Genomic DNA, 12167 nt, shown 5'->3' with positions numbered 1-12167 from the left:
AGTGAAGAGCCTGACATGGGGCTCGATCCCACAAGTATGAGGTCATGACCTGAGCTGAAACCAGGAGACAGACATTCAACTGACTGAACCACCTGGGCACCCCAGTGTACTTTTGTTCTCAGTTTCTTTATACCTATTTTCCATGAGAGGAATGTGGTAATACCATCTAATCTTTAAGGCCTTGCCATGTTCCTCCTACCCCAGGACCTTTGCACACACTATTATCCCCTGTCTCTGGAACACTGTTTCCTCCCATGTTGCCTAGTTAACTATCCATTTGTCCTTCAGATTACAGCTCCAGCCTTACTTTCTCAGATAATCCTTCACCTGCTTAATTAAATTCCCTTCCTATAGGCTCTCATAACACATGTACGTTTTGTTTATAACACTTGTCATGGTGGCACCTGCATGACAACTTGATTAATGAAAGCCCAATCATGGCATCAACCATTTTTGCTCATCACTGTGTTTACAATTCTTTTTTTTTTTTTTTTTTTTAATTTTTTTTTTTTCAACATTTTTAATTTATTTTTGGGACAGAGAGAGACAGAGCATGAACGGGGGAGGGGCAGAGAGAGAGGGAGACACAGAATCAGAAACAGGCTCCGGGCTCCGAGCCATCAGCCCAGAGCCTGACGCGGGGCTCGAACTCACAGACCGCGAGATCGTGACCTGGCTGAAGTCGGACGCTTAACCGACTGCGCCACCCAGGCGCCCCTGTGTTTACAATTCTTGTACGTAGTACCATCTCAATAAATATTTATTAAATAAGTGAACCAAGATCTTGTGTTCCTTGGATTACTCTTAAGAATTGCTGACTTAGATATGCTTGCATCCAAGAATCATTTTGTTTCATATTTGTACCGGCACAGTGTGTTGACAATTAATGTGATGTGGTCTCACAATCTATAGTGATATGATTAATGACTGTTGAAAACTGAAATGTTGTATCACTCTCTTATTTCCGGTGGTATGTTTTGTAAATCACATCACACAATTATTGCTGTCCTTGTTGATGTGTATTGTTGATAATATAATGCACACAGTTGTTGATGTAATGTAGTCAGAAATTTTCTATAGAGAAGAATGTTAGGCTTTAATGGTTTTTGATGTACTGAATGATTACCATTGTTATTGCAGCTGAAAAAAATGGTAATAGATATGAAAAACACTTTGAAGTATAATTAGTTCTTCAGGACTCTGAAGCCACATCAATATGTGGCAGGCAAGGATTAATGTCACACACCCTGTAGGCTTAAGAAGTAGGAAATCATGGGATATTTGCCCTCTTTGGTATAGTATTTTGGAATCTCAGAGAAGTCCCCCCTGCCAGAGTTTAAGAGATGTTCTCTGTCTTTAAGTTTATAATCTAGTTGAGAAAAGGTCTGTGCAAACATAAGTCTGTATTTCTAACAACTATGGTAAAACACAAACACACACACTCATACACACACACACACACACACACACACACATGGCATTCTGTCAGTACAGACATAAATCTGTATTTCTAACAACTATGGTAAAACACACACACACACACACACACACATGCACGCACACGCACACACACAACATTCTTCTGTGGCCATAATTATAAGAAGAGAAAGAATGATCTTAGTTGACTTGCAAAGCCCTCCTAACCTAAATACCAGCCCTTCTCTTCTGACCTCACCTTCTGCTCTTTCCCTCTTTCACCTCACACTGTTTCTACCTCAGGACTTTTGTACTTGCTGGGGTCTTCTCCTGACATGCTATTGCCCCAGATAACCACATACCTGGCTTCCTCATATCCTTCAAGGCCTGACTGTCACCTTCTCAGTGAGGCTTCCTTTGGCCACTCAATTTAAAACTGTAACATCAGCCAATCGCACTGTCCACAATAAATCTCCCTTTTTTCCCCTCAAATGCATTTTACACTATCTAATAATACTATATATTTTACCTTCTTATCATTTTTTACCACCTTCCTTCACTAAGTTGTAAGCTCCCTGAGAACAAAGATTTTCATCTGTTTTCTCACTGCTGTGTCTCCAGTACATAGAACAACGCCTGACACATAGTAGGAGCTCAATAAATACTTGTTGGATGAACAAATGAAAGTCCTGCATAGAAGGAAAGGACAAAGCGTGCAAGCTTCAGGGCTAAAGACCCTGTTTTCAGCATTTATTTTCTGGGTAATCCCAGGCACAACAGTTAAGCTCCGTAAACCTCATCTGTAAAATGAAGCATGTCCCCCTCAGTACTGTCAAGAATTGTTCGTGTGTGTCATCTCTTCCTCAATTGTAGAAACAAGACCCGTAACCTCTCCATTCTTCTATGGGTGGCCCTTGGGATGGCATACAGCCGGTGCTCTGTAAGTGACAGCCAGTGTTATGGCGGAGTAGGTTTTGGGTAGACGGAGATTTGAAAGAGACATTAGCAGAGTCTACAGAAGCAAATGAGTGATGTGGGGGATTGAATGAGATGATGATTGTTAAGGGTAAGTATGGAGCTTGCCTGCACCTGTGGTGGAATATTTGCTGTTCTCATCATGCTTCAGCACCGTACCTGCTCTGCACAGAAAGAAATGACAGTGTTGGGCGGGGGGAGAGTCTGGGTGGCTCCGTTGGTTAAGGGTCTGACTCTCGGTTTCAGCTCAGGTCACAATCTCACGGTTCATGAGTTCGAGTGCCACGTCGGGCTCTGTGCTGACAGTGCAGAGCCTGCTTGGGATTCTCTCGTTCTCTCCCTCTCTCTGCGCCCCTCTCTGCCTCTCTCTCAAAATAAATAAGTAAACTTAAAAAAAATGAGAGTATTGGAACAGGCTAGAAGTCACTGAGCCACGTGGAAGACAGCAAGATGAGGATAGAGACGTGGAAACCCGAGACAGCCGTAGGAGGCCATGACATGAGCAAGTGTTGGGTGGGAGAGAGCCTTTCCTCAAGCATGTGTGCACGATGGAAATTGTGTCTTGGGCTGGCAAGTAGGGCTAGGTAGTCCTGTGGGGTACTGGAAACATTCTTCAGCTTGATCTGGTGGGGGGTTAGGCTGGTGAATACATAACTGTAAGTCATGAACTGTACACTTTGTAGGATGTTAATTAAAATTTATGAAGTTGTGTACTTTACTGTATGAAAAGTCCTACTTCAGTGAAAAAGTGAGATTATGGCCGCGTGTGTGTGCGCAGGTGGGTAGTCCCAAGGAAACTTGCTTAGCAGCGATAATGTGATGATGCTATGGGTGGCTACACAAACACATGAGGAGGGATTTAAGCAAAAAATGTATCCGTGATGAGGGCATCAAGAGCTCCTACTGGAAGACCAGAAGGATCGTGCTGCTGCTGCTTGTGCTGGGGCAGGGGAAGGAGAAGCCTGGTGGGTGATGGAGGGAAGCAGGGAGACTCCAGGGAGTTTCATTGGGGCCATTCAGGGCTAGTCTTCACGTGGTAGACTAGGAAGCAGCTTCAGGGAAGAGCATCCTCTCTAGAGTGAAAAGAGAATGCAGCAGACTCTGGAAATTTCTGCTCTTAGCCCACGAGGAGAGTTGTAAAAATCTCATGTGAACGTCAGAGATATTATTTAACACCACAAAGGAAGGTAGGAGAACTCTAGAAAATCTAGCTTTCAAAAGTTAAACTAGAGAACACCAAATATCTGCAAGGTAACCTTTATGAACTTTGTGAGGCTGATTTTCTTGCACAGAATCATAGAATGGCAGAACTGTAAAGGATCTGAGATGCCATCTGATTCGGTTAGCCTAATTTTCTAGAAGCTAATCTTCAGGAAGGTGTGGTTTGGCCTTACCACACAGTTGGTTCATTTAAAGCTAAAGAGAACTTAGATCTATCTGGTATGTTACTTCTTAGGACTTCTTGCCTGCCTGCTGTCTCTTCTCTCCATCCCTCCTTTTCTCTCTTTCTTTTCTTTCCCCCTTCCTCCTTCCTTCCTTCCTTCCTTCCTTCCTTCCTTCCTTCCTTCCTTCCTTCCTTCCTTCCTTCCTTCCTTCCTTCCTCCTTTTTCAAATTAGGAATTCATGTTTAGGAATCCCTGAATCCCTGATCATGTTTAGGATCTGCTGTCTCTTCTCTCCATCCCTCCTTTTCTCTCTTTCTTTTCTTTCCCCCTTCCTCCTTCCTTCCTTCCTTCCTTCCTTCCTTCCTTCCTTCCTTCCTCCTTTTTCAAATTAGGAATTCATGTTTAGGAATCCCTTTAAAAAGGATGAATAATTACTTTTTAGATATTAAGAAATTGTATTTATTTTAGTTCACTATAGCCAATAAATTGTTATTGGAATCACATTGTTTAATATATTGAAATTTATACCGAGTTCTTTATCTAATTGGAACTATGAAGTAAAATAGCTTGTTTTCTGTGTAGGCACCTTCTTTAAAATATAATAAAATTGTTCCCAGGTCAATAGCACCTTTACAAAAGGAAAGCAGAAACATTAATATTATAATCCTAGGTAAGCTGTTCAAACAAACACAATAGCATACTTTAATTTCTTTAATTCACACTAAGTTGTTGGGAAAATTACTCATGTTCTCAGCATGGGTTCTTACTCCTGGGTCTGCAAAATTAAAACAAAAAGAAATGACATGAAAATATTGAGAGAAAAGTCAACAATTACAATATTCAAACTTAACCTAGTGATCATCAATTAAACAACCAAGGAAGTGAATCAGTTTTAAGATGGATCTTAGAACACTTTCAATTAAAAGGAGCAAATTCATTTTCATCTCTCAGCTATATCTAAAGTGCAATTGAAATCCTAAAATATTATTTTTGAATTAGGCATTATGACTAAAATTAAATAGATCATCATGTACTATATTAAGGCTTACAATACATTTCCTTTTTCTTTCAAGTATCAAAATGTAAAAATGGTTATTACTGCCTTTTAGTAAAATAGAATATATTAAGTAAAAGAATTAAGACATTTTTTCGTCCCTGTAAGTGCATCTGGGGAAAGAATTTGAAAAATCTTGTACCTTGAGCTCATAGGGACTTCTGCCCCCACATGGACTTTGCATTGCTTGTTCTAGTCCCACATGTGAATCATTTCTGACCTCTAAATCAGGAAGAAAAAGAAAAACAGGAATGGGGAGATGTGTTTTCTCTTTGATCCATTCTCTGATCATAAAGGAAACTGGGAATATGGAAATGCATTTTCTCTTTGATGCAGGTTTTGATCAGCATATTTATAAGCAGCTCAGGGAGTTCTTGCAGAGAAAGGGAGATGGGAGAAATCTCCCACCCTGGTGCTTCTTTGGTTCCAGTGCATTTGACAAGATTATAGAAAATACAGAGGAGCTCAGCATCCATGGTGGGGTTAAGTCAGATAGTCAACAAGTATTTAGCAAGCATCTGCAGGGCGCATAACTTTGAACCGCACCCCAGGCATAAACCATAACCTCTCACAACTCAGCTCTATGGGTAGGAGATTTAAGTATGGTTAGGAACTTCATACTGATAAACATTGCATCATTTATCCTTAATCCAGAAACTGGCATTAAGTCTGATATCGAGCCATTGTTGATGTGGTCGCGTTAAGCGTGGTACAGAAATTCATCCATATCCTGGAAAGCCCACATTCGTGCCGTCTTCTGTCCTGGTGTGTCACATTATCATCTTTGAGTTCTTCAGTTCCCAACATCAATTGGAAATCTAGTAGTCTTCGTTGTTCCGCTAGAAACTCAAAGTGTGTTGAAGACATGGTAGGTTTTCTAATTGGATTTAGTGTCTCCACATCTCCTCCTCCTTGTCCTTCTTTATTCATTTCTGTTGCCATCTCCTCCCAAAACAGAGCTCTAAATGCTTGCCCAACTTTGCCGTGACAGTTACTAACTTTCACACTCAGCTAGGCCAGAAATCCTCCTGGGGTCTTGTCGCCATGATGTCTGGGTCTGGGCTGTTTAATTCTGGAACTTCATTCTCCCCTCCTTGTTCCATAGTGTGAAAATCCAATCAGAGGGCACTGGGATATGGAGTGGTAGTTCCCACACCTTGGTGATAATCTAAATTAGGGATCTTTCTTTTATTAAAAAAACAGCAAAAACAAAACCAAAAAAAATCCCTCAGTCCCATCTCTGGAAATTCAGATTTTAGTAGGTCTGAGGTGACTTATGATGATGGACCAGATTTGGAAAACACTGCTTTCCTATAAACACTGCTACTCAGAGTGTGGTCGGCAGTCCGGCAGCATTGGTCTCACCGGGGCGGGGGGGGGGGGCTGGTTAGAAATGCAGAATCTTGGGCCTTACTCTAGACCTATTTACATCAGTCAGACTCAACATTTTAACCCAGACCTCCGTGCATTAACATATGAAAGTTTGGGAAGTTCTTCTGTGAAGAACTCACTCTGAAGAAGAAGAAAATCTCGATTGTGCCCCCAAAGTTGCTTTTAGCAAAATGGGGCCTTGGACATATGCTTTAAACTCCCTCTCTTCAACTCCTTATAGGGAAGAGAACAAAAGATGGAGAGAGAGAAAGAGAGTTGGTTTAAATGATGTCTTATTTTATAGGATTCGAAATAGTTTTAAAGGATCTTGCATCAGCCACTGAATGTCAGGATGTTTATGTGAGTATGGGATATTAATTGTGTGTATATAATATGTGTAGCGTATGTGCGTGTGGTTCTCCTTCTGTGCGTGTCTGTCTCCAAACTTCCCCCTTTTATAAAGAAACCAGTCATACTGAATTAGGGCCCACCCTAATGATTTCATTTTAACTTGATTACTTCTGTAGTAAAGACCCTATCTCTGAAAAAGGTCACATTCTGAAGAACGGAGGATTGGGACCTCAGTATGTGAATTTGGGGAGGACACACTTCAACCCACAGCATCTACAGTAGCCAACTGCTAATGAGAAGAAGGATGTGGGGCCCCTGAATCCCTTCACTGTCATCCCCATGTCCACCTGGGATTAGATCTGAACTATTGGGGACAAATAGCTCCTGAGAAATCCACTTTGCTGGCCATGAGGTCACAGCAGCCCAGCCTGATTATGCTCAGCATCATCCAAAAAACACAAATCCTTCAGTTTCGCTGACTTTTACTTCTGGACCATAAGTGAACGGAGGACCAAGACAAATGGTCTTTGATGGACTACTGGCAAGGTTTATTCCCACTAAAAATCAAACCCACCATAATTTCTTTCTAATGGCCCAACAGATCTTTGAATGAGGCCTACAAATCTACGGAGGCCTCAGTCCTCACAGCTTCAGGAAGACAAAAACGTCAGTGATTTTCTTTACTCGGCATTCTGCCAGGGTCCCCTGGGTCCTGGTTTTATTATTGCTGTATCTGTCAGGTGTGGTCTGTGCATAATCCAACACACTCAGCTACATGCCCGACGGCCCTGATTTAAAGCAAAATGCGATGGATGGGATAGCCTAAATAGCAGTGGGCTTCAGAAAAGGAGTGAAATGAGCCTAGACTGAGAAATAGACCCAGATTTGAGAATCTCCAGCATTTACAAAACCGGAGGGGACATAAATAAATCCTGTTACCAGGTAGGAGACACCTGCACCCCAAAAGTACTTCTCTGAGAGCCGACACGATTACAGAGCGACTCAAATAGTACAGAAAATGTATTCATATTAAATTTGTCAGTGACACCTACTTCTGTGAACTTGAATCAAGTTCAAGGTGACCTTGACAATTTGGAGAAGTGGATACACGCAAACAGCAAGAGGTTTCACAGGTAAATTCATGTGGGATAATTCAAACATTATAAATATAAGCCACTGGTGGGATTGATTTTGCAAGAAAGTGGCAGCCAGGTTTTGGAGGCTAAGTGGGATGGGCAGGTGAAGGTAGAGCATGAAGGAGGTGTCCTAACACACATCAATGCATGCAAATAAGATGGACAGATCCTAGCATGAGGTTTTTAGACTTTTTTGAGCATGACTCATAGTAAAAAATAATTTTGCATTGTGACCTAGTATATATACATATACATATACATATACATATACATATACATATACATATACATATACCTGAAACAAATGTTTAACAAAAGAATACCCTTACTACATGTAAGAGTCTATATTCTATTCTATTCCACTCCATTCCATTCTAGGCTATCCTATTCTATCCTATCTTACCCCTTTATATTTGTCTTCATTTTTAAATTATTATTTTAATGTTAGTATGACCCACTACATCGATCTTTATGACCCCCCTAATGGGTTACAATCTGGAAAGGATGAGAAAGTATTCTTACAATACCAGTGGTTTGCAATAGAGTGGGGTTGGGAGGGATTATGTGATAACCCAAGATGTTTTAGGTTGTGATAATTTGGAGGGTGCTACTGGCATCCGGTGGATAGAGGCCAAGGATGTTGCAAAACATCTTACAGTGCACAGGACAGCTCCCCACAACAGAGAATCACCATGCCCCCCACAAATGTTAATAGTGCAGCTGCTGAGAATCTCTGCTCTATACTTAGCGCTATTCTAAATATTCTTTAGAGCGTGATTTTCAGTCTGAGTTCCTTGGAGCCTTGGGAGCTCTTTCAAAGTGGTTCAGGAGGGTAGGGTTGGGGGAGAGCCATAGGGCCCTAAGCCTCCTACCCACACTCTCCCACCAGTCACAACAGGCTGGACTTTCATTTGTAGGAAGATGAACTCATCGCAGTTTGCTTGGTAGTTTCCTGGTTTTAGCTCCATAAGTCCCACATCCCAGGACCTCCCTCAGACCCCGGGACACCAGGCCAGGCGATCACCCTGTAGTGTGCTGGACAAGAAAAGTGGTTCTTGAGGAGAAAGAGTTCTGCTTAACACAAGAGGAGAAGGTTGTTAAAAGCCATTGTTTCCAGAAGCATAAATCTTACTGTTGAGGAGGCTGTTGAGGAGAACCTGGAGATCTCCAAGGGACCCATTTTAAAACGTTATCAATGGTTTGGGGAACAGCCTCGTGAAAGAACATTAAAGAACTAGGTTTCTTTCCCCAGGCTGAGAACCTTGGGGAGACCAAGATCTTAATCACCGTCTTCATGGGAACGAAGCAACGATGCCATGTGAATGATTTTAAGCAGCTGTTCTCTGCTTCTACATTTGGCAGGTTAAAAGGGATTCTAGCGAAATATCAGGAAGAACTTCCTGCCTTTAAGAAAATGTTTGGAGTGTCTTAGTCTGTATTTTTTTCTGAGGGCAAAAGATAAGAATTTACCTATTAAAAATATAATTTTTTGAATTGGGTGCTTCCTAGAGTCAGGGGACTGTTGGCTGTGGCCTCCTGAGCTTCCTTCTGTCTGTGATTCTATGAATGGCTTGAACCTTTATCTGGCAAGTGCCCTGGGCGAGATACACTCCAGAATTAATGAAAAAAGACACGAATCCTATCCTTTAGGAGACAACATTCCCCAAACAGTCAATCAAAAATCAACCACATTCTTTTTTAGGTCATATCTTCTTGAAAGTGTCCCTGTAAGGATATGTTTTCGCCATTTCCTGGAAGCCAATTTATTGTGGTTATTCAGGTAATTTCTTTCAGACCTGAGAGGTACAACTAATTAAACTTCAACAAGGTGGGACCTGACTTCACTACCTGACCTCCTTTTGGTGCCATTTTGTTATACTTTGTTTTACTGTTCTCATACACCTTTAGCAGAAGGTCAACAAAATATTTCAGAGCTATAATTATAATATAGTGTTTGTTCTTTAAGTGTTTCGAAAGCAATAGAAATTTTCCCTCAATCACTGTTGGCTGCCCAGAGTTAATATAGTTCTGTATCAAGATAGCTGCATTTGAACTTCCTTTCTTCAGAAGAAACTGTAATAACATTTTCTCTTGTGAAAATGGGATATCCACCCAAAGGTGAGGACAAGGAAGACATTCCTATATGTAGAGTGTCTCCAATCATTTTAAAAATAGAAACTACTTTTTATTTCCCTGATGCATTGAGATCTTGTAGAGTATGACATGTTGGCGGAGCCTGACTCGGGAAGCGAGAGGGCTGCTCGTTGAGATGGAAAGCCCGAGGAAGGAGCATTAAGTGAGCTCAGCTGCTGTCGCCTTTCACTGCCCCCTTCATGGAAACTTCTGGGGAATGAAAAGGGAGGGCCGCCGAGGGGCTGTGGGTTCACAAATGAGCCTCTTCACCAGCTTGTCAGGATGCTTCTAGATATAAACAATGCATTCCTAACAAGGCAACACCTCATTTTGCTCCCTTAGGAATAGAGAATCTCTTTGAAAACTCAGGAACTGTGTCACCGGTGTTTACAGTATTTTAATTATTATGGACCCATTTGTTCAATTTAAGAGGCTGTGGATTACACTTAAATACCTGAATGGTCTAGCCTGCATTCAAAGAGTCACTGAGCTATAAAATCGTCATTTGCTCAACCCTGTTGTCTTAGACCATTAGTTGCTACTGAGATCTGTAATGATTTGGCCATTCCCAGTGATAAGCGAAAGAGAAGCAGTTCATTATCTTTAGCACCCACAACTGAAATTACTTGTTGCAACTCTTAACTGAATAGTTCTATTTGCTAATAGTTCTTCCTAAAATTAAATTATATTTTGTCAAAGAAAAGTCATTTTTCCCCTTAGATAACTGCACATAGATTTTGTTCTAGAAAACATATTATGTCCTCAGCAAAAATTGAATGTGAAAATCTTTCTCACATTTCAAATAAGATATCATTAAGCAAAGTTCTTACTGCTTGAGTGAAAAAAGTCACTGTGCAAATAGTATCATACAAAGTAATGGCCTTATTCCAGTTTGCTTTCTGGATGGAACACAATGGCTCAGCACAGACATTTCGGAACCGGCTTGGAAAGAGGACCAATACAAAGAAAATAGAGATGAATTGTACAGTCAGGATGGTTTGGCAACTTGCTAACACATTTCTCAGCTGGGTAAGGAAAATAACTTGATAAATACAATAGGAGGTGCAGGGTGAGAACCTGAGGGCCTAGGTTGGTGGGAGAGTGAAAACGAAGAAAAGTAAGCTAATTACACAATAAACTGGAATAGGGGAATGTGGAAAGGAACAGATAAGGAGGAAAATAGGAGTAAAGGAAGGCTGAGGCGGCTAGTGAGGAGTAGAAATTCTGAGCAGCGGAAATGATGGTTGTTTCGGGAATGGGAAGCTGAATATTGAATTCTGAGTGCGTGTCTTGAATTGAGCTCTCTCACTCTCTCAAAATCTTTGGTAAATTCCTAGGTGGCTCTTGCATCCCTAGACCCCTGTGTTTTTGGTTTTTTAAGTTGTACTTTTTGGGTTTTTTTGCTTTAGAGTACTTACCACTTTCTGAAACTACTGTATAAACCATGTGTTTGCTTAACGTCTGGCTTTTCCTACTAGATGAGGGGATTTTGTCTGTTTTGTTTCCTGCTGTCGTCCAAGGACCTAGAGCACTGTGTGACTCAGGACGGATCCTGATACATATTTTTGAATGAATGAATAAATGACTGAAATTGAGCTACTGCTACCCTTCAGGCTTTCAGAAAAGTTGGAGGAGACCCAGAGGAGGTTTGATGGCCCACCTAAGGTGACTTTATTTAAATTTACTGTTTGGTGTCATCAGGTTTCAGTTACTTTGAAGTTCCAACAGTCTTTCCTTTTCCCAATTTTCTCTTTCCAGTAGCCTGGCTTTTACTTGTATAAATTATTGGCCTCTGTCCCTAGTTGAGAGGCATAGACCAAATTGTGTACTGTTTTGTTTGTTGAGGAAAAGGGGTTATCGTTTTTTAGATTTTGCTACGATAGTGATAGAGTTTTCTCTACTTTCACCAACAGATGATTTCTAGTAAGATAATAACAAATATTATTTCGCAGTGATCTTTTTTCCTACTCTAGAAATGTGGATGAAATGTATACTAGACTTTCAGTATTGGATACCCTACCTTCTGCCTTCTGGTTTTCAACTCCAGAAGCTGAAAATGGACAACCCAAGCATTAAACTTGCTTAATGCAAGGAAGCTGTCATTAGGATGGCAAATGGAAGTGCTTTTCCGGTCCAAGATGGCAGTAAGGGCTAACGAAGCTGACCTGCCTGAAGCAATAGGGAGAGGTGAGGCCTGGGGTGAGTTTTAAAGTGCTTGCCACCTCTGAAGGTATTCACATTCACAGTTTTGAATGTTATGCTAGCAAATATAACAAATATTAGCATGTGAGGAGTGCCATTTTGTAGTTGTGATTCCTCATCTCAAGCTAATGGTGTTAAAAAGCT

Source organism: Neofelis nebulosa, chromosome 8 (genome assembly GCF_028018385.1).
Source record: "Neofelis nebulosa isolate mNeoNeb1 chromosome 8, mNeoNeb1.pri, whole genome shotgun sequence".
Lineage (NCBI taxonomy): Eukaryota > Metazoa > Chordata > Mammalia > Carnivora > Felidae > Neofelis > Neofelis nebulosa.
Note: the sequence above shows the minus strand (reverse complement) of the source record.